The sequence below is a fragment of the Schistocerca cancellata genome, chromosome 1, assembly GCF_023864275.1.
Source record: "Schistocerca cancellata isolate TAMUIC-IGC-003103 chromosome 1, iqSchCanc2.1, whole genome shotgun sequence".
Classification (NCBI taxonomy): Eukaryota; Metazoa; Arthropoda; class Insecta; order Orthoptera; family Acrididae; genus Schistocerca; species Schistocerca cancellata.
In genome coordinates, this window is record NC_064626.1 from 302,271,641 (window position 1) to 302,295,534 (window position 23,894).

Sequence of the window (23,894 nt, forward strand, 5' to 3'; positions counted from 1 at the left end):
TACATGTTTCATACAAAAGGTTTCGATAGAAGCAATATTCTGAGGATGACTGAACCAACATGCACTAAAAAAAATTGAGGACCTAGGTGACAAAAACTGTATAAAATAAAACTGTCTACTACTAACATCGATTATACTATATGGAAATTGTGTCTTCTGTCCGGCCATAATGCCTTACGATCATTTTATCGCAGAAAAGGTCGCTAATCTGCTGGCTGTCTTACGGAATGGCAGAATCCCAAGAGCAATCATTCCCCGAATGGTACTTGAATTACGTAACCATTATGGTACCTCATCTGAACCTCTCGATACCAGTAATATTCTACTGTGTTTCTGCAAAGTAGTTGACATATTTCTGAGACAACATTCAGATTTGATTTCATTTGTGATACATCGATATGTTAATATTGCAATGATATTATTCTTATGTGTATTCTTTTTTTTTGTCACTATGATCTTTGACGTACTTGTAACTCTGATTTTTGGGCGCGTAAGCGATTGTTAGTTAGTTGTTAACTTGTTAGAGAGTCGGACCTTGAGAAAGTCAAGTCATGGACGTCATTTTGGGAAGACGCATAACGTAGTCAGCTTATAAAATGTGAACTTTAACAGTGACTGTGATGAAGATGTTTTCAAGTATGTTTTGTATTGTGAAGTGATGTTTGTGTGTCACGTGATATTGCAATAAAAGCAATTAAAAGGAAGTGTAACAAGTTCGGAATGCTGATTACTTTTTTTACATCCCCATTGTCCAGCAAAAGTGTAATCTCCAAGAATGGTTTGTGAAGCGCATCTACAAAACTTTTGAATATAGCAGAATAAAACCTAGGCCTCTTTGCGTCAGAGCTTGGAATCATAACCACCTAGATTTTCAACGACTGAGCCATGATTTTACGACGAGACCTGCGTGGGAAACACAAAAAGATGAGTGCCTTGTTTTTTCATTATTACATGAAATGACTATTAACTGTGCTCTAATGACATCTGCCACATAATATGACTTGTTGCCCGATAATGCAGTAGTTAGCAGCGTGAGCAACACCACAATCGTTATTAAAATTTTGACCCATGTTGTGGTAGGGTTGTTAGAACACGAATCGCAGGTGGGTGACGAGTCGACACACCGGAAATAAGCGAAAGGAGTGGTGACAGTTGAGAAAGTCGAGCCGACCCGTGCTGCAGAGGTGCATTCTTTCTTACCTTGACAGTTCAGGTGGGAACGATGCTGGTGGTGAAGCGACGAGACTGCTGATCACAGAACACAACCCACAGCAAGCGCACACACGGAACCCGCCCCCTGTGTTCGAGCGCAGCGCGTGTACTGCCGCGCTCTGACAAGTAGCAACGGCACGCCTGCGCCAGTGGGCAGCGCAGCAGAGCGCTCTTGCGGCCCGTGGCGGAACTGACAGGCCGCATGGTTGTGGGCTGTGGATGAGAGCAGAGTACGATTCGTTACGCGGTATCGCTGTACTGTCTTCCGAAGCAGTCTCTGCAAACGTATCAGAAACTTACCTCGAAGAACGTCAATATGAAAAACCGTTTCTTCGAGTAAGAACACACGATTCCTACAATTAATTTTAAGAGTTCCGAATTATCGGTTCAGTATCTACATTTTTAACACACATTTATTTCTTTTTCTTCAATAGCCCTTCGAGAGAGTTCAAAGAAGATGATATAATATACAGCTCAAAAAGAGTTAGGGGAACACGTTTATCAACGTCCGGTGTGTTACATGTACTTTGATATAGGCGCTAGCTGTGTAGTTTGAGATCGTCTTCAATGAATTCGCCATCTGTCAGCTGAGTTATGCATTACAGTATCATACGACATCTTAGAAGGACATGAGTACCGGTGCCCCATCGTTCTCTAGTGAGGTACACAGACGGCAGTTGGCATTTGTGGAAGTTGCATTCAACGAATCACGTGCAGTGCGACATTTTACTGCAATGCTAGCTGGAATAGTTTGATCAACGAAGGACTAAGTTTTCGTCGTGTTGCTGCTGACACCAGTGTCTCTCCACCTGGCATCCACAGGTTGTGGACACGATATAGCGACACAGGTCAGCACACAAGGTGAGTCGGATAAGGTCGCCAATGCGTTACCACAAGACGTGAAGACCGATATCTGGCCATTTCTTCCTTGCGGCGCCGTACGGCTACCGCCAGAGCGCGACAAGATGATCTCAGAGGGGCCACTGGAGCCGCTGTTGTCAAAAAAATGGCTCTGAGCACTATGGGACTTAACTGCTGCGGTCATCGGTCCCCTAGAACTTAGAACTACTTAAACCTAACTAACCTAAGAACATCACACACATCCATGCCGGAGGCAGGATCGAGCCTGCGACCGTAGCGGCCGCGCGATTCCAGACTGTAGCGCCTAGAACCGCTCGGTCACTACGGCCGGCCGCTGTTGTCAGCCAGACTGCAAGGAACGCATTACGAAGAACGATATTGCGACCCAGACGTTCTGTTCTAGTATCCTACTTGACACAACATCTCGCTGCTCGCCTTCAGGTCTACCATTCCCGCGCAATTCGCAACTTCGTCACTGCCGAATCTTGTTATTCACAGGCGAATGCAGGTTTCCTCTGACGCAAGGTGATGGCCGTGTTCGTGTGTGGAGACGCCGTCGCGAGGGGTACGTTCCAAATGTTGTTCAGGAAATCGACAGAATCGGTCAAGGTTCTGCGATCGTGTTTTGGCAGGCATCAGTATAGCAGCCGTACGGATCTAATCGTTACCCGTGGTCGCCTCACTGCCTCTCAGTACATCGAACACGTCCCGTTGGACCTTGTGGTGGCTGATGCATCCGGTGGTGGCCCTGAATTCCTTCTCATTCACAATAATGATAGGGTCCATGTGGCGGGCGACTCCAGCAATGACTTGCTAAGCCTGGACGTTGGAGCAATGGAATGTCCAACAGTGAGTCTCGACCCAAACCCCATCGAATATGTGTGGGACAAGCTCAATGGAGTATGACAGACGCCCAAAGTCATCCCCTTATTCTTTTGAGCAATGAAATTCAATATCGGCAAGCACGAATACAAGAATCAATCATGGTCTTATAAACACCTTGACATTCTGGACCAATGTCTTGCAAAGGCCAAGTTAAGTACAAATACAGTCAGTTTACAATGAATTGTGAGATGTTGTTGTTGTTGTGGTCTTCAGTCCAGAGACTCGTTTGATGCAGCTATCCAAGCTACTCTATCCTGTGCAAGCTTCTTCATCTCCCAATATGTACTGCAGCCTACATCCTTCTGAATCTGTTTAGTGTATTCATCTCTTGGTCTCCCTCTACGATTTTTACCCTCCACGCTGCCCTCCAATGCTAAATTTGTGATCCCTTGATGCCTCAGAACGTGTCCTACTAACCGGTACCTTCTTTTTGTCAAGTTGTGCCACAAACTCCTCTTCTCCCCAGTTCTATTCAATACTTCATCATTAGTTATGAGATCTACCCATCTAATCTTCAGCATTCTTCTGTAGCGCCGTATTTCGAAAGCTTCTGTTCTCTTCTTGTCCAAACTAATTATCGTCCATGTTTCACTCCCATACATGGCTACACTCCATACAAATACTTTCAGAAACGACTTCCTGACACTTAAATCTATACTCGATGTTAACAAATTTCTCTTCTTCAGAAACGCTTTCCTTCCCATTGCCAGTCTACATTTTATATCCTCTCTACTTCGACCATCATCAGTTATTTTGCTCCCCAAATAGCAAAACTCCTTTACTACTTTAAGTGTCTCATTTCCTAATGTAATTCCCTCAGCGTCACCCGACTTAATTCGACTACATTCCATTATCCGCGTTTTGCTTTTGTTGATGTTCATCTTATATCCTCCCTTCAAGACACTATCCATTCCGTTCAACTGCTCTTCCAAGTCCTTTGCTGTCTCTGAAAGAATTACAATGTCATCGGCGAACCTCAGAGTTTTTATGTATTCTCCATGGATTTTAATACCTACTCCGAATTTTTCTTTTGATTCCTTCACTGCTTGCTCAATATAGAGATTGAATAACATCGGGGAGAGGCTACAACCCTGTCTCACTCCCTTCCCAACCACTGCTTCCCTTTCATGTCCCTCGAGTCTTATAACTGCCATCTGGTTTCTGTACAAATTGTAAATAGCTTTTCGCTCCCTGTATTTTACCCCTGCCACCTTCAGAATTTGGAAGAGAGTATTCTTGTCAACATTGTCAAAAGCTTTCTCTAAGTCTACAAATGCTAGAAACGTAGGTTTGCCTTTCCTTAATGTATCTTGTGAGATACACGCCCAAATTACAATGCGTGAAAACAATTCCATTATCAACCATGCATGTTTGTCCAGAGTACAAAATGAAGCGTTTATTTTGGTGCAAATCTGGTACCGCGCGCCGCGGAATTTGAATCCGCGCCAGACGTCATGGACGTCGAAACCCATAGAGGTCTCTGCACAATCGCCCCGCAAGCTGTGGCGGCGCGCGCCTCCTGGCCCGCTTTTAGTATAGGGGTGCCACAGTGAAACACGTGGTCCCAGCGGCCAATAGCGGCGCCCCCGATAGCGTACTTAAGGGCCTGCCTCACGCTCAGCCAGCCCCAACATCTCCGCCAGCACCGCCTCCTTCCCGTTACCCAGTGTGGCTTTCGGCCGTCCTTCTGTTCCGACGACCTTCTCCTTCACCTCACTCATCTCCTTTCCGAACAGCTTAATTCCCGTCGCTCCGCAATCTTCCTATCCCTGGACCTCGAACGTGCTTATGACTGCGTATGGCATTCCGGTCTCCTCTTCGAGCTCCAAACCTTCGCCCTTCCCATTAACTACGTCCGTCTGATCGGCTCCTTTCTCTCCCACCGTCCTTCCTCCGTCACCATCCATCTCACGGATTCCTAAACCTTTTTTCCCTCCGCCGGTGTGCCCCAAGGCTCCGTCCACTCTCCCCTTCTGTACCTTTTATATACGGCGGACATGCCGCCGCCGTCACCCCCCGTCCACCTTCTCCAGTTTGCCGATGACACCGCCTTCCTTGCCCTTGCCCCCACCCTGCAGCGCTCCCAACACCTTCTCCAATCCCATCTTGACCGGTTCACCGCTTGGTGCAACCAGTGGTTGCTCAAGGTCAGTCCCTCCAAAACCCAGGCGATCATTGTAGGCAAAATCACCCCTTCCTTCCGCCTCCTTGATTTCTATCTCACCATCTATGGCCGTCCTATCGCCCTCACCCCCACCCTTAAGTACCTTGGCGTCACCCTCGATCGTCGACTCTCCTGGACCCCCCATCTCCGGACAATCCAAGCCAAGGCACGCTCCCGACTCCGTCTCCCCAAGCTCCTTTCCGGCTGTACGTGGGGTCTGGACCCCTCCACCATACTCCACACCTATAAATCCCTCATCCGCCCTATCCTTTGTTACGCCCGTCCGGCCTGGATCTCCGCCCCCCCCCCTACCTTTTATAAATCCCTTCAAATCCTTGAATGCCATGCTCTCCACCTCGCCGATCGCATCCGTCTCCCCTCCCCCACGCGGATCCTGTACGATCTCATTCCGTTGCCCCATGTCCTACTTTTCCTGGAAAGGATATGGATCCTGTACACATCCTGCAAACTCGATCCTCCTCACCCACTTGTCTCGCCCATCCTCTCCCGCCCCCGCCCGCTGCCGCACCTGTATTCCCACGTCCCACCCGGTCTCCATCTCTCCACCCTCCTTACCCTCTCCCAAGGTGGCTTCCACCAGCTCCCTCTCCCTGATGATGCCCTCCTCCCCTCCGTCTACCCCTCCTACCAACTTTGATCCTCCCTCCCTCTTCCTGTTTTTACTCCTTTGGGCACCCTCTCACCCTTCTCTCCCTCTTCCCTCCCTCCTCCATTTCTCCCCACGCCTCCCCCGGGCTTCCCCTCCCCTGTCCCTCTCCTCCTCCCCCCATCTCCTCAGCCATTGGCGTCTTTGTTCTCCCCTCACCCCCACCTCACCCTTCTTCCTCTCTTGGCATGTCCCCGGACTCGTACACGCTCGCTCAGTGGACATTCGCGCGCCGGAGATCATCGCCATCAGTGTCTCGTGTGTGCCGTCGTGTTTTAGTGTTCAGTGTTCACCGTCACACTCCATCGTTCACCTGTGCCATCGCCATCTTCAGTGTTAGTGCATCGTGACAACAGTTTGTAGTGTGGATTATCGTCGAGTGTGAACGGCTCCGTGTTTGTCTTTATGTGTCTACTGTTTTATTACCCACCGTTATGTCGCGTCTGTGTATTCTTTCTGCTGCTTATTTATCTACTCTATGGCTGAAGAGCGGCGTAACGTGCTGCTAACAGCCTGCCTGTTTGTACGGGTTTGAAAATAACAATAAAGGGAAAAAAACCTCAGCCAGCCCCTCGTGTGGGTCCTCATCCTCCGTTGGCTCCTCCCCCCCCCCTTCGCTTTTCCTCTCCTTTCCCCCCTTTTTTTTATTTTCCCGTCATCTGTCCCGTTTCCCATCATCTGTCCAGTTTCCCCCCACCTGCTTTCGGCTGTGGTATGTCACATTTGCCAACTTTTTAGTGCAGTGTTCCAGTGAAGGTTCAGTGTTGTTCGTCTTTCTAGTGTTGTAAACAGAAACCATGCTGTCGCTGGGTGTGAATTTTATGTCTTTTGCGAACAGAAACCAGACTGTCGCCGTGTGTTTTTAATTGTCTGTCTATTGTTTTACCTGTCTGCTTCATATGTATTTTATTAGCATCATCATCCCTTTGTTCTATGTTTTAAGTTCCACGATTATTTCGCCATGTTACTATTTAAGTCTCCGGTTTTATCGCCTGTGTTTATTATTTATTCTCTTCATCTTTTTAAAACAAAGTCTGTAGGCTGAAGAGCGGCATACTATGCTGCTGCCAGCCCGCCCCCTTCGGGGGGAATCGAAATTCAATAAAGAAAAAAGTCAGCCAGCCAGTCTAATCTCGCGTACGTCGGTTTACACCTCGTTTCGCGCTAGACAGCTTACTTCCTTGTTCTGTGTACGAGTGGACGTGTTTGTTAGGTTTCCTTGTGACTCCGTTGTTCGATCTTGTTGTATTCGTTCTGTCCTTCGTTGGTCATGTCCGTCCTCTCCCGTTGTGTTGTTGTTCGCGGGCCTCTCCGCGGGTCCCGCCGCGCCTTCCGTCATTGCTACCCCGCGACCGTCCTGGTCGCAGTTACAACAGCAAATCTTTTTAGCACGTTGCCCACTGCTAAGGCAGAAAATCAGAAATTTTGAAAAAATATAAACCTTATTAACAGCTTATAAAATGAATTAACTATGCCTCCCGTATTAAAGACGAATACTTGTAATCTGGATTTACCTAACTTCGTTAGCAATGTAAGCAGCAAGATTCTTTGTAAGTAAGCCTTATTTTATGCAAAATACAAAAACTGTTTGCTTAAATATTTGTTAACGTGTTCAAATAACTAATATGTATTCAGTAATAGACGAAAAACAGTTCAACATTGAAACTAGAAAACTGTAGCTCTTTCCAAAGTTGCAGATTACGTATTATTTCTGCCTCATGTGGGAATGCTCTTACACAGTCTGACAAAAAACTTGCAATACCCAGAAGATGTGATCTGATGTCGATAACTTCGTAAGAGTACACGCCGTCGGCGGATATGTAAATAATTAGTGACACCAGAGAGCATTAATATTTTCGTGTTTAATGTTGTTAGCAGGCCTGGTAGGGTACATCAGGGGCACGAACAGAGTCATATTACAGGGCGTGCATTGCGTCAGACGTTCAGTGATCACTTGTGAACACCGAGATGTCTCGTACTCGTGTAAAACTGCGTTATCAGCACCTGACCTAGTTTGGAGGAGCGGCCTCATTGTGGATCTCAACGAGGCTGGCTGGCCGAATCGTGCACTATGCAGTTTTGTGGGGCATTCGGAAGTGACGGAGGCCCGATATTGCACTACGTGGGAACCTGAGGCCAGGTACACTCGTTTTCATTCTTCCGGACAGACAACCGAGCGAGGTGGCGCAGCGGTTACCACACTGGATTCGCTTTCGGAAGGACAACGGTTCAAACCCACGGCCGGCCAGCCTGATACAGATTTTCCTTGATTTCTCTAAATAGCTTCAGGCAAATGCCGGAATTGTTGCTTTGAAAGGGCACGCCCGACTTTCATCCCCATCCTTCCCTAATCCGATAGGACCGATGACCTCGCTGTTTGTTCCCCTCCCAAAAATGGTTCAAATGGCTCTGAGCACTATGGGACTTAAGGGGCTCCGGAAAGCCTCAAAATCATGAAAAGTTCAATTTTTACTTTTTTGCGTTTTCTGAATCTGCAGACTATTACCTTTTAATAGATATATAATTTATTCAATTCCGAAGACTACAACTATTTTTAAATTTTTTTTGAAATGTGTTCTACATGGGCGTGACCCACTGTGGCGCTGTTAAACTGCTGTCAAATGGTGTTACTATTAACGTCCTTGTTCATCAGGTACATTTTAGTGATGTGAGATAAAGTATGTGTTGTGGCTAACCTGTGATGGTTCAATATATATCGCTGGTGTGATTGTCGATTGTTTCCCGTAGCCGCTTGCCATTCCGTAAGCAAACACCAAGTCTCGATTCGAATACGGAACCACTACAAGGTGAGTCAGCAAGAGAAGTGAAGCGGACACAGCATTACCAATTACTATGGCATGACGTCTAAGGAACAGTACCACCCTGTGGGAGGAAACCATGCATACTGTAACTGTGCCTGCACGGTACAGCACGTATTAGACAGCAGTCTCTGTATCAAAGTATGACTGAATAAATGGTCTCTAGCACGGAAACCATGCATTTCCGGACATGTCCTCCCATCGATCAATGGACAAGAGGAAGCTGGAGGAGGAGTTTGCAGAGGATGAAGATAATCCATCCTATGGACCTGGAATGCACTAAAAAGTTAATCCAATCTTTGTCGCTCGATTCCCAAAACTTTTATTTTCTCATACTAATTACATGTTTTCTAAGGATCTTCCAAAAATATTTGTTTCAAACTTTCAGTAAATGTTACACAGTACCTTCTGCATAATTTAACACAGCCTTTTTCCAAAAAACTGTATATTTTTGAATATATAAATAAAAAATTGCAAAAAAATGTTGTGAATTTTCATTACAATTGAAAAAAAATCATCTTTAATAACTGAACTAAAATTTTGTAAAATCCCTGTGTTAAGTTGTAGCCCATATTCCAATAAATAAACTGTAAAAAGTTCAACTTCCTACCTCAAATACTTTGTGAGGAAAGATGTAATTTATAAACGTTATTTTAACATCAAGTATAGGGCGTTCCGGAGCCCCTTAACATCTGTGGTCATCAGTCCCCTAGAACTTAGAACTACTTAAACCTTACTAACCTAAGGACATCACACACATCCATGCCCGAGGCAGGATTCGAACCTGCGACCGTAGCGGTCACGCGGTTCCAGACTGAAGCGCCTAGAGCCGCACGGCCACACCGGCCGGCTGTTCCCCTCCCCCGAATCAACCAACCGAACGAACATATCTGATCGCCATAAGAGAAAGTCCCCGTATTGTGCACCAAGTGCACCGTAACATCTTCAAATCTGCACCTGCTATTCGACAACAAGTAATGGATTCCCTGCAACATTCATAGTTATTCCGCACCTTTGATCGGAAATTTGCAGCCGCTGTGCTAGGGAATTATCGTCTCATGCATAACCTGACACTAACACCACACAAACTGCCGCGTCTGGAACGGTGCCGTGACTGGGAAGTACGCACTGTGGTGAATGAGGGATTCGGCAGTACCCTGGATCACCATAGTCGCTGAGAATGGCATACCCGGTAAGGCTCAATTCGTTTCCTCCCCCTTTCTGAGGGTTTAACTTGTTTCACTTATTTGTCAGGCAGTGTATGCAAAATCACCGAATAAAAACTGTGATACAGGGAAAGAGTTTACATACGTTACTTGTGGCACACGAGAGCAAAGGAGTGGACGTAATTTCCAGACACTGAGCCCACGGCTGGACTTTTGTTGCCTTGTCATGCGCCCTGTTTGCTTGCAGACATTTGCCGGAACCATGACACAGTGTGCATGTACTGGCACATGTCGGCACGAATGACGCCTGCCGCTTGGGTTCTGAGGCCATCCTCGGCTCCTTTCGGAGGCTGGCTGATTTGGTGAAGGCACGCGGGGTGCAGGCTACATCTTTGAAAGTTTTACAGTGTGTAGATACATCCTTTAGGAACAATATTTTCATTTCTCCACATAATTTCCATCCTTCTCAAATGCCTTACGCCATCTTGGAACCAGCGCCTGTATACCCGCACGGTAAAATTCTGGACCAACCTGTTGGAGTCACTGTTTGGCAGCGTGCACAAGGGAGTCATCATCTTCAAACCTTGTTCCACGAAGAGAGTCTTTCAGTTTCCCAAAGAGATGATAGTCACATGGAGCCAGGTCAGGACTGTAAGGCGGATGTTTCAGTGTTGTCCATCCGAGTTTTGTGATCGCTTCCAGGGTTTTTTGACTGACATGTGGCCGTGCATTGTCGTCCAACAGCAAAACATCCTGCTTTTGTCGATGTGGTCAAACACGACTCAGTCGAGCTTGAAGTTTCTTCAGTGTCGTCACATATGCATCAGAATTTATGGTGGTTCCACTTGGCGTGATGTCCACAAGCAAGAGTCCTTCGGAATCGAAAAACACTGTAGCCATAACTTTTCCATCAGAAGGTGTGGTTTTGAATTTTTTTTCTTGGGCGAATTTGCATGTTGACACTCCATTGATTGCCTCTTCGTCTCTGGTGAAAAATGATGGAGCCATGTTTCGTCATTTGTCACAATTCTTCCAAGAAATTCATCTCCACCATTCTCGTACTGTTCCAAAAGTTCGCTGCATACCGTTTTCCTTGTTTCTTTGTGAGCCACTGTCAACAACCTGGGAACCCACCTGGCACAAACCTTTTTTAACGCCAACACTTTCAGTATTCTGCAAACACTTCCTTCCCCTATCCCAACGTAGCGTAACAATTCGTTCACCGTGATGCGTCTGCCAGCAGTCACCAATTCGTTAACTCTCTGCACATTGTCTGGAGTGTGTGCAGTACGAGGCCTGCCGCTGCGAGGACAATCCTCAACATTACAGTGCCCGCTTTTATCACGTAACCTGCTTGCCCACCGACTAACTGTACTGCGATCGACAGCAGCATCTCCATACAACTTTTTCAACCTCTTGTGGATGTTTCCCACTGTCTCGTTTTCACAGCACAGGAATTCTATGACAGCACGTTGCTTCTGACGAACGTCAAGGGTAGCAGCCATTTTGAAGGCATGCTGTGACAACGCCACTCACGGGAACAGATTGAACTAAGTTTGAAAACAAGCGGGAAGGATGTATCTGCACACTGTAAAACTTCCACACATGCAGAACGAAAACTGTATTTTTATAAAAATAGTGTGCATTTCTTTTGGAGTGACCCTCGTAGTATCGCACCCAGGGTTGATCGCGGTCCTCTGGTTTGGAGCAGAGTGGAAGGTCAAAACGAGAGACTCAGACGGCTCTGCGACGGTATTGGATGCGAATTTCTCGGCCTCCGCTATCGGGTGCAGAATTGTAGGGTTCCCCTTACTAGATCAGGTATGCACTACACGCAGGAAGCGGCTACTATGTTAGCGGAGTACGTGTGGCGTGCACGTAGCGCTTTTTTCGTTAGAAGACGCCTCCCTTGGAAGTAAACACGATCTGCCCGTTAAATCAGCCACAGCGACCTCATAGAATCTTGGTCCTCGCAAATCAGAGATAGAAAAGATTAATATGATTTTAGTAAACTGCAGGAGCACCCAAGGAAAGGTCCCAGAATTAGTACCGCTTACTGAAGGTTATAATGTACAGATAGTATTGGGAACAGAAAGCTAGAGGAAGCCAGACGTCAATGACAACGAAATCCTAAGTTCAGACTGGAATGTTTATCTTCAGAATAGGTTAGTCGCCAATGGTGGTGGCGTGTTTAGTGCAGTAAAAAATTCGATAAAATCTAGCGAGGTTATCGCGGATTCCGAATGTGAATTAATCTGGGTGAAATTGAGTATCAAAGAACGGTCAAAAATCGGATGCTTTTATAGATCACCTGGGTCAGGATCTGTAGTTGTAGAGCGCTTTGGACAGAGCTTGCAGAATATCATTAGTAATTTTCCTGACCATGCCGTTGTAATAGGTGGTGACTTCAACTTGCCAGGTATAGATTGGGAGTGTTGTGCCATCAAAACTGGTGCCAGAGGCAGGGAATCATGTGGCACTGTTCAGGATATCTTGTCCGAAAATTACCTTGAGCAGATAGTTAAAGAACCGACTCGTGAGGGTAACGTCTTAGATCCGCTGGTAACAAACAGACCTGAGCGTATCGAATCAATTAACGTAGAGGGAGGTATCAGTGATCATAAGGCTGTGACAGCATCTATGACGATGGGTCCTACAAGGAATGTTAAGAATGGTAGGAAGATATATTTGCTCAGCAAGGGTGACGGGATACAAATTTCTGAATATCTCAGCAGTCAGCATTAAATATTCGGTAATGAGGACGAAGATGTGGAGAACAAATGGAAAAAATTCAAATGCATCATTCAATATGCCCTAGACAAGTATGTTCCGAGTAAGGTTTTAAGGGATGGGAAAGATCCACCATGGTTTAATAGCCGTGTTAAAAAAGCGCTACGTAAACAAAGGGCACTTTATCTCAGATTCAAGAGCGGTAAAAACCTAGCTGACAAACAAAAGCTGAACGAAGCGAAAATGAGCGCAAGGAGAGCAATGAGAGAAGCGTTCAATGACTTTGAAAGTAAGACGTTGTCAACAGACCTGAGTAAAGACCCTAAGATATTTTGGTCGTATGTAAAATCAGTGAGTCAAAATCATCTATTCATTCTCTCAGCGGCCACACCGGCGGAAGATCGTAACACTGACCCTCCTTTCAATCGTCGCGGCGAATGTAGAAATGGCAGATATTGAGATAATCGATCGCGAAATTGAAAAGCAGCTACAATCGCTTAGTACAGAAAAAGCTTCACGACCAGATAAGAAACCTGTAAGATTCTATAAAGATTATGCGAAAGAATTTGCTCTCTTTCTAGCAGTAATTTATCGTAGATCGCTTGAGCAACTAACGTTACCTAACGACTGGAGGAAAGCGCAGGTCATTCCAGCTTTTAAGAAAGGCCCTAAGACAGGTCTACACAATTGTAGACCTATATCATTGACGTCAATCTGTTGTAGAATTATGGAATATGTTTCATGTTCAAGGGTTATGACGTTTTTGGAAAATGAACAGTTCCTCTATAAAAATCAACATGGATTTCGCAAACAGAGATCCTGCGAAACTCAGCTCACTCTGTTCCTCCATGAGATCCACAGCGCAGTGGACAACGGCGCTCAGGTTGTTGCAGTGTTCCTTGATTTCGGTAAGGCATTTGACACCGTCCCGCATTTCCGTTTAATGGAAAAAAAAATACGAGCTTACGTAGTATCGGAGTAGACCTGCGATTGGATTCAAGACTTTCTTGCAGATAGAACTCAACACGGCGCTCTTAACGGAACTAAATCAACAGATGTAATGGTAATATCCAGAGTACCACAGGGAAGTGTGATCGGACCGTTGCTGTTCACAATACGTATAAATGATTTATTAGTAAGCGTCGGATGCTCTTTAAGGCTGTTCGCAGATGATGCAGTTGTTTATACCAAAGTAGCAACGCCAGAAGATAGTAACAATTTGCAGAACGTCCTGCAGAGAATTGATGAATGGTGCAGGCTCTGGCAGTTGACCCTGAACGTAAACATATGTAACATATTGCGCATACATAGGGAAAGAAATCCACTATTGTACAGCTACACTACTGATGACAGCTGGAGACAGCGTCTGCCGTAAAGTATCTAGGCGTAACTATCTAGAGCGACTTTAAGTGGAATAACAATATAAAACAGATAGTGGGAAAAGCAGACAAGACTCAGATTCGTCGAAAGAATCTCAAGGAAATGTAACTCATCCACGAAAGAAGTGGCTTATAAGGCGCCCGATTCTTGAGTGTTGTTCATATATCTGGGATCCCTATCAGGTAGGACTGACAGAAGGGATAGAGAACATCCAACGAAGAGCAGCGCGTTTCGTCACGGGATCGTTTAGTTGGCGAGAGATCGTTACGGAGATGTTAAACAAACTCCACTGGCAGACGTTGTGCATCACGGAGAGATTTACTATTGAAATTTCGGGACAGCTCTCTTCAGGAGGAGACAGACAACGTATTACTTCCCCCCCCCCTCCCCCCACATACAACTCGCTTATTGACCACGAGGAGAAAATTCAAGAAATTAGAGCCAATACAGAGTCTTACCGACAATCATTCTTCCCACGCACTATTCGCGACTGGAACAAGGTTGGAGGAACCAGGTAGTGGTACCGAAAGTACCCTCCGCCACACACCACTAGGTGGCTTGCGGAGTATGATGTAGATGTAGATGTTACGGAATACTGTTAAAGATCACATGGATTGATCGAGTTAGAAATGAAGAAGTATTGCAGTGAGTCAAGTGAAAAACAGTTCTTATAAAGAACACTATGAAATGAAGATAGACAAAAGTTGGGCAGTTATTACGGCATGAGTCGCTGCTGGAAGCTGCAGTTGAAGGTATGGTGGAAAGAAAGATTTGCAGACCGAGATATAAGGCTGATAGTTGATGCTATATGATGTAGCAGTAGGGCAGAAATGGATTGGTGATGTATTGACTCGTACGTAAACTCCGTCCGCAGGCCCTGGCGAATCCAGCAGTTCCGACCGATTGCCGTGTCATCCTCAGCCCACAGGCGTCACCGGACGAGGATAAAAAAAATGGTTCAAATGGTTCTGAGCACTATGGGACTTAACATCTGCGGTCATCAGTCCCCTACAACTTAGAACTACTTAAACCTAACTAACCTAAGGACATCACACACATCCATGCCCGAGGCAGGATTCGAACCTGCGACCGTAGCAGTCGCGCGGTTCCGGACCGAGCGCCTGAACCGCTAGACCACCGCGGCCGGCGGACGAGGATATGGAGGGGCATGTGGTCAGCACACCGCTGTCCCGACCATGTGTCAGTTTCCGAGTCCGGATCCGCTACTTCTCAATCAAATAGCTCCTCAGTTTGCCTCACAACGGCTGAGTGCACCCTGCTTGCCAACAGCGCTCGGCAGACCGGATGGTCACCCATCCAAGTGCTAGCCCAGCCCGACAGCGCTTAACTTCGGTGACCTGACGGGAACCGGGGTTACCACTGCGGAAGGCCGTTGGCATTGATTCGTACAGTCTTAAGCTGTCTTAGGCAGTTGAAAGCCAGCGAGGGCACTCTAGAGACAGAATCCAGGAGCAGGCAAAATGTTACCATTTAGGTTACCGTTACCGGAGGCAGACAATAACGCTAGAGCCCTGCGAATTGCAAACGTTTTGGGCAGCTGTCCCGGTGGAGAAGTTTCACTTCAGAGAATTAAGTGGTCACTCCATCCGCAACCTAAGGCTGTCTTAAGGCCTCACAGTAGAAGATGTTCACAGACAGGCATGTCTTAGCAGGGGCAGCAGGCTTGATAGGTGCCCCTAAGAACTGCAACGTCAGTGGGTTTAAACAGGTTAGAGGGAGATGGGAACTGGGTAATACTGTTGCAACAGCGATGCCCACTCACGAGAGGTCTCAAGACGGGGCGAAGTGACGTAGACCACTGCTGTTGTAACTATAAGAGGAAGAGCAGTGACGTTAGGTTTCAACTGAACACTGTTGCTATCAAATTTAGAAGCAAACATCCATACCTATCGAGTAGTAGAAGGGGACGAATCTGAATGTGGTTGGCCAGAGCCACTAGGGAGGCGCCTGACGGATGGCTGTTAAGTGCCGGTGGATTGGCGGGCTCGCTATAGATAGGGAGAATTAGTGAGCCACAATGTAGAAATCCACGTTTTTGTATTGAGAAGTGTTCTCAGTCAGGCCATTTGGACGCCAACTCCATGTCGCTCGTAGCCAGCTTCGGATAATCTACGACATGCCTATTTTTCCCACTTGGAGTGCTGCTCTCGAAGTTCTTACTTCACAATGCTGCTAGTTATTTCTGCTTCTGTTAGCTGTAACCCCCACGGACTCAGACACTGACTTCTGCTCTCTAACCACTTGCTTCCTTTGCTTTTCATAATATTCAGAAATAGCTTTCAGTGTACTGGTTAGTCTCAATGCAGTGTTATTCAGGTTCCTGAATTTTTTGAGTCTCCTACCCAAAATCCGCTCCTGTCGTAGATACCCTGTGACAGTGTTTGGCGCTTATCCAGGCAATGAACCTGCCATCACTGGAAGTTTGTCTTTCTGTGATCGCTCCTAACCGAGCGGGGATTCTGTACTGACCTACGGCTCCTATCTTCGTTCTGTCCTATGTACGGACACGGCATTGCTGACATCCAGTAGGAATGGAGAACTGCATCGAACCAGCATTAGGACTGACAACTGAAACAACAAATATTATAGTAAGATGGCAGGACAATCTCAGGCAACTAACGTGTCGTGCAAGTCTTTGATTCTGTTGTTTAACACACATAAACAGTATTCAAACGTGGACTAGGAACCAAATTTGTGTCTGGGACGCATTATTCCAGAAATAAAGATAACTCCAATCCACCGGTTCCAACCAAGTTTTTCGAGAGGTATCCCTTCGTTACAACACAAATCCTATGCTGAACATTTTCAATTCCCGTCCGCCCCCCCCCCCCCCCCCTCTCCCCCGACTCACTATCAGTTCGCCTGATTAAAAAAAATGATAATAATATAACTGAGCTTTAACGGTTCACGAACAGCCTGCTCTATCCTTAGGGACTAAAAAGTACAAAATAATTTCTTCTTGTCCCATACAGATTTCTAACCCTTTACAAGCAGCTCTGAAAATTTGTAATTGTGAATTTTTAATAACTGTGTTACAGTTGCAAGATTTATAACGAAAAAGTTGGGCGCATGCAACACATAACTGACGCATCAATACCTCACCTAAAAAAAATTCATAATCACAAATTTTCGGAACTATCTGTATGGGGTTAGGTATCTGTATGGGGCTAGGATAATTACTTTATACTTTTTAGTCTGATATAGAAACGAGTTATACCTCACATTTAGTTTTATTTAAGTGTTTGTTTGATGCTTTGTAGTTTCGTGTATGTGAAATTTTTCCGTTGATTTTAAACATCTCGATGAGATTAAAACAGAGGCTTGTGGTAAATATTGCATTTAGTTCAGTTTCTGTTTACCTGTCTCAATCAATATAGCGCTTCCTCCTATGTATGTCTCGGGAAAAAAGACTGTAAAAGTACTAATTAGAGAGGATTGGAGGGCTATCAGCAACCGCTTTTCCTGTGAATCATTTGCAACTAGAACAGAATAATATGGAAATTGTAGTGGTACACAAAGTGCCTTCCGCCACACACCAGACAAGAAAGTGAGTTATTACTGCATTGCCATCCAGTTCTGAGCTATGTTGCAAGTTCCAGGTCTCTAGCTAATTTGGGAAGTTAGTTAAAATCAACTGCAAAAGTTGTTCTGAACAGACAGACAGACAAAACAGCGAGTTTATTAAAAAGTAGTAAGAGAAGTACAGAATATTAAAATTGGTCGAAGCTGCTCTAGGTATGAGTTACGCTTTTCTGTCACGTGGTTTCAATACAACGCCCAGCTGTAGCGGTGCTGTAATGGTTCTTATTGTCACACTAATTCCTTTTCCAGGTTGCAAGTGCTGTGTGTGCTTTGTTCGGTAGAAATTGTTCCAGGCATTACAGACGTGCACCTATAAACCGAATGAATTGTCGCAGACCTTCTATGCGGAAGATATTTTACGCATATTGCTCCTGTAGGGACTGTGACGCAATCTGCTACGCACGGCCCCTGTGCAGGAACTCTAATTGGACAGTTGGTGCTCTGCATTACTCTACTTTATCACAGCGTTTTCACCTCCACCCCTTCCCTATTGCAGGTAGGTGATTTGAAAGCGATCCGAAGCAGCTAACAATGTTTATGCTTTTTCAGCCGTCCTGTTTCGCCGATTCCTGTGGCTTGATCACGGTGGGGTGGAGGGATAGGAGGGTGGGCATTGCGACAGCGGGAATAAAAACGGCAAACGGCCCCTCTAATACACTCCCCCGCCCCCATTCCCAGTTCGGCAACACCCTCGGTGAACCGCCATGCACCTTTATTGGACACTAAAAAAGCACATGTACAGAGACAGCCAGTCTCTGATTACTTTGTGCCGTCGTGACAGGCAACCATTTCAACGGCCCTGAACCGAGTGGCAGTCGCGTGACTAAAACTAGCGCCTACAGGGCGCATGCCGCTGGCCGCAGTCGACGATAACCGACGCAGAAATACCATCTCCTTCTTTACGAGGACCACAGGAGAGCCGGCCGCGGTGGTCTAGCGGTTCTAGGCGCTCAGTCCGGAACCGCGCCACTGCTACGGTCGCAGGTTCGAATCCTGCCTCGGGCATGGATGGGTGTGATGTCCTTAGGTTAGTGATGTTTAAGTATCTAGGGGACTGATGACCACAGATGTTAAGTCCCATAGTGCTCAGAGCCATTTTTGAACCACAGGAGAGGACTAAGGACCGTCTAAAGCCTCAAGGCTCGCAGTTGGAAATACGAAACGCCATCAGCTGTGGGTCACCTCGACCCACGGTCAGATCCAAACTCCCATATGTCGTCGTTCCTGCGTCAAAACTTGTACTCCGGTATACATGATGTAATTCCCGTATAGGGGAGGACATTTTAACTGAAAGTCGCTGCCTGGTATAAATGGATAAATATTGCAGTGCCTGTGTTGTTATGAAAGGCGACATAATACACGCTCTGCGGTGACTATAGCTATTATGAAATACATTAAACGCATTCACATTTGAGAATATGAACAACCATCAGCTGCGTAAGGGAATGAGACATCAAAATTTGTGTCGGAATGGTTCTACGCAGGAACGACGACATATGGAAATCTGGGTTTATACTCTGTTCATCGTAAGAATAAACCTGATGTAAACATTACACCATACATTATTCCGCGATGCCTGAATCTCATTAGATATCGTTTCACGTGGAGCGAAAGCCAAGCTGTGACCAGTACAGTCAGGTACGATAATAGGTATACGTTTTATGCTGTGTTACACACACACACACACACACACACACACACACACACTCACACACACACACACACACACACACACACACACACACACACACATCCGTATCCGAATCCGAGAAATACCTTCCAGTTCTGGAAGTGTCTCCTACGTTGATAACGCCTCGATCAACAACAGAATCCACGAAGCCACTCAGACGTCTTCTGTGACGTGCTGTTCTATATCCCGCCATTGTTCGACAGTGACGTGTAAAAGCTGCGTGCGTTAGCTCCAGTACGTCTGGCAGCTTGACAGTCTCGTTATTTCTAGGGCAAATCCCTTGATTCTGTTGGGTCCATATTATAATGGTACAGTGGCAAATGTAAAAAAGCAGCATTTGTATGACATGCTCGATGCTGTGAAAATGATTGTTTTCCACGTTTCTACGGGGTTATCTACGTCTGTGGTATAAAACAATGGACATCGTCCAAATAAAGAGTATTTGGTTTTTCATTTTTGCCTTCAAAAATTGAACTGTTATGTTTTCTTAAGTTAAGCAACGTTTATTAACAGTCTTTCAGAAGATATCGATAATTAAGAATTTATATTTGGAATGAAAACAGGAATTTCGCGGGCAATATGTAATAAGGAACAAGAAGGCGTGCATTATTCATAAAAAAATTGTGATGAATTTTACAATTACGAGATGCAGGTAATTCAAATTCAACGAGAAATAAAAGTGACTCAGACAAAAGTTGAACCACCGAACCATGAACTGCATTAAACTGTAAATTATTATGCTACCGAAACCGCTACACATATAATGTGAATTGGTGACTCAATTGTATGTACTACAGTGCCTCGGAAACCTCCAAAGCCGGTTATCTCTGTGAATTTATGTAAAACATTAGGAACAACCTATTTCTCGGCACTTTTTAACCATGTTCCACACGCGTGTTTCACTGCGGAACAGTAAGCAACCTCAGGCATTTTCATGCTGCGTATTAGCAGCATGGTAATGAGAGTACAACAGTGCGGAGACTGTGACTGTACACGATTTTCGAAATAAAAGCTACCTCGCTAAAGGAAATACGTTGATGACTGTTAATACATTTGAATATCCTAAAGTTTCATTTAACGTAACTTAGTAATAATATATCTGAAACATGAGTGGGGCCTACTTCCAAGAGCGTAACACCACTAGTGTAAGTGTGCTACAGCTTCTGACAGATCATTTCGTTTGTATTTGTTTACATCACGTTTATTCTTATGATGAACGGAGCATAGTCGTGGGCCATGCACGGATAGCCAGAGCGTTTAAGGGGACGACTCACGCAAAGTAAGCCATCTGGGTTCGAGCTCCGGTCCGGCACAAAATTTTCATTGACGTCATTCCCTTATACAGTGTGAACCGGCATACACCTTTCACAACCCTCCAGCGAGGTTTAACATATTTGACACATATTTGGAAGTACCTTGTACGACAAATTTATCTAACTCTATAACATAATTAAACTCGAAAGAATTTCAAAAATGGTTCAAATGGCTCTGAGCACTATGGGACCTAACATCTGAGGTCATCAGTCCCCTAGAACTTAGAACTACTTAAACATAACTAACCTATGGACATCACACACATCCATGCCCCAGGCAGGATTCGAACTTTCGACCGTAGCGGTCGGGCGGTTCTGGACTGAAGCGCCTAGAACCGCTCGGCCACAATGGCCGGCTCGAAAGAATTGATAATGCTCAGATGCACTACTATAAATCATAATTTGGTTATAATCTGAGTAAATTGTCTTGTAAACAAGATTGCTGGCAAATAAATCATGTAAAGCAGAATCAGTATATAATCCTAATCGTCAAGATAATGGTATAGGATTGGGCAAGGGAAAGGAACAGTCATGGCTGAAGCCTAGGAGCATATTGAAGTGACTGCATCATAAAGCCCATTTCTTTTTGTTTTCAACAGGTTCAGCACTTAGTAGTGATCAATGTGGATTGCATTCAGCGTACCAAGACGTCTGAACTCCATATAGTGTAAAGTTCTTTTAAAAATGATAACTTTACGATCACGTTGAATCAAGTCTTAACTGTGGAATGGATACAGAACTCGAATTGTCGTGTTGGCTCTTGTAACTGCAAGTGGTGTGTTTACACTGTGTTATTGTTAGCAAAACTTTACGAATCGATTGAGCAATGCAACTCCCAATACCAATAATGAAATACAGTCACTGCAAAATACATTCAGCCCCTTAGGCACTGAATCCTAAGGCCCTGTTTAAAACGGATAACTTTGGTCCCTGGACAGCGACGGGGAACAGCTGCTGCGTGTTGTGCAGCGACCTCGTCCAGGATGTTGCGCTGGGCTTCGTCTGCTGTCAACTGACGTCAATGGAACTGTTGCGATGATTGACGTCCGGCGGCATAGAAATCGGCGAAAACTCGTCTTCTTTTTCTGCAGTATCGTACAACATGTCCGGGTCATCAAGAGTGTTGTCTGTCCAAATGTCTGTTGTTCTGAGGGGCGTTGTACTTGACAGAGGAGTTAGTTGTATCCACATTGTTCGGATGCTGAGTTCTAGTTTGACGCTTGCGAGTTGGTCAAATCCTTTGTTCATTGCGCGTTCGACTAGTGACGGAGATAGTTGCTACAGATCGATACACCTCTTGTTTGAAATTCAGTACTATCCCCTAAGTCACGGATTCAATATTTATAGCCGGCCGTTGTGGCCGATCGGTTCTAGGCGCTTCAGTCCGGAACCGCGCTGCTGCTACGGTTGCAGGTTCGAATCCAGCCTCGGGCATGGATGGATGTGATGTCCTTAGGTTAGTTAGGTTTAAGTAGTTCTAAGTCTAGGGGACTGATGACCTCACATGTTAAGTCCCATAGATCTTAGAGCCATTTGAAACATTTTTTTCTCAATATTTATAGCTGCTGTGTCTCGGTGAACTTGGTCAGACATTTCTGGCTGCCAAACATTGTTGTATCTCTTCTCTTACTATCTGACGCACGAGTGAGGTGAGCTGATAGTGGTCTTCCACAAATTTCATAGGGTACACATTGGGCAGTCGATCATATCTTTTTTTCTTCTTCTTTTCTCTTGCTGTTCTTCGATTCGCTGGCACCACTTGGTGAACTATTCTTTTGTGGTGACATTCTTTACCAGGAGAGCTCGGTATATGTCTTCTGCGATCCCTATCATCAATTGTACGTTTTGTCAACTTCTGTGGTATTCGGATTGGCGATGTGGCTTTGGGCAAAAACATCCTGTACATACGACTGTGTCATTGGCCCACGATGTTGGGCCCTGTTTTTCAAGCGTTCTTCCTCTGGTTTCCGAGGGAGATTCGAATTCCTCCCGCTAGCCTGAGTATCGACAGGGAGAACAGAAGGTACTCGGGCTCCAGGCAACAGCTGCGGCTTGCGCCCACGCAGGGGCAGCCGCCGCAGCAAGCGCCCGAGGTGGCGCTCCCAATATATAGGTGCCGCAGCCCCGCTATTGCTGGCCAGTCTCTCCCTAATCACTGAAGCCTTTACGCGTACGCGTGCGCCATTCAACAGTAGTTTTGCCCTCGCCCGACTTACGCTTGCGATTTGGATTGCCCCTGGGTTGTTGTATATGCTTAAAACGGCTACGCTCTGGACTTGCGTTGGTTATTACTTCACATTGTGGTCTACTCTGTCATTCACATACGGAACCACCTGTTCCGTTCCGCCAGTCGCTACGTTACCACCAGTGCGGGTTGTTATGAACTGTGTTCTAAGCTCGGCGGACCAAAAATTAGTCTCTCCTAGAGAAATCACTACAAGCATCACGCAATAGCGTGTAATTCCGCCCCTGGTCTCGATAACTTCGTAGATTCGGTTAGGAAGTGAATCCACAAGGTCGTGTACGTACGTCGCATCTAGGTTAAGCCACTCACTGAGGATTTGATCGCCCAATTCCACCAAATATCTGGGATGCTTATGTCAGCGTATTACCCACTGTTACAGTATGTCCCACAGATTTTCTGTGGTGTTCGAGTCACGATATTTTGCAAGCCAGTAGAAATGTAACACGGTGGGGGAGCGTTCAGAAAACCAGTCTCATATTCTTCCATCACGATGAACTTTGTTGTTGTCACATTTATGTGCCTGTGTGAGCAATGGCCTCTTGCGGGGTGACCGACTAGAAAATGTTCATTGCACGCAGTTCCCGTCGCCATGTTCTCTCGCTAGAGGGTTGAAATCGATATTACTTTATTGCCTGTAGTAATTACTGTCGGGTTTGGAAGCGACTTTGATTCACAAACACGAAAACGACTCTATGGTCCCTCTGACTCAGGGTTCTTCTCCGACCACAATTCTGACGCCGTGTGTCGTGGCCACGTGTGTTACACCAGTACTAATCGGTACATTGAACAGTCCACTGTGAAACACCAGCAAATTAAGCAACTTTACAAACCGTATTGCCAGGGGCATGGCCAAACATGATGGTCACTCTGTCACGTCCTTACACTTGATGATGATGAGTCCCATACTTCTTTACAGAGCGTAGGGGAGCGACGCGGGAGACACTTACCCATGTTTATATATAATACCCGCTTGAAACACAGATGCCTCACTGAACGTTACTGCCTTAGCTCATTTAGAGACAGAGCGCTTGCAGTTGAGCACGTAACTTGATCGCTGTACCATCAGTAAAGGCTAAACGATTCGTCTGTGCGTGCGCAGTGGTGTAACTAAATTTTTGTCCGGCGACGTTAGCTCCACGGAGTAGGATAAGAAACTTCT

At 45.7% G+C, this 23,894-nt stretch overlaps 1 protein-coding gene and 1 pseudogene across 3 annotated transcripts in view; both read right to left on the reverse strand.

The window, feature by feature from the left end:
• LOC126172270 (diacylglycerol lipase-beta-like) overlaps positions 1–23,894 on the reverse strand; it is an 828,807-nt gene that overhangs the window by 779,222 nt on the left and 25,691 nt on the right. For 2 of the 3 annotated variants that reach the window (XM_049920868.1, XM_049920866.1), the window contains exon 1: positions 1,201–1,327. The exons of the other annotated variant lie outside the window; for it this stretch is intronic. The gene's annotated coding sequence lies outside the window, so the exon portion shown is untranslated. Of the gene's footprint in view, positions 1–1,200; positions 1,328–23,894 lie in introns of those variants that run through there. 3 annotated transcript variants of the gene reach the window in all.
• On the reverse strand, positions 15,166–15,282 carry LOC126099084 (5S ribosomal RNA; annotated as a pseudogene).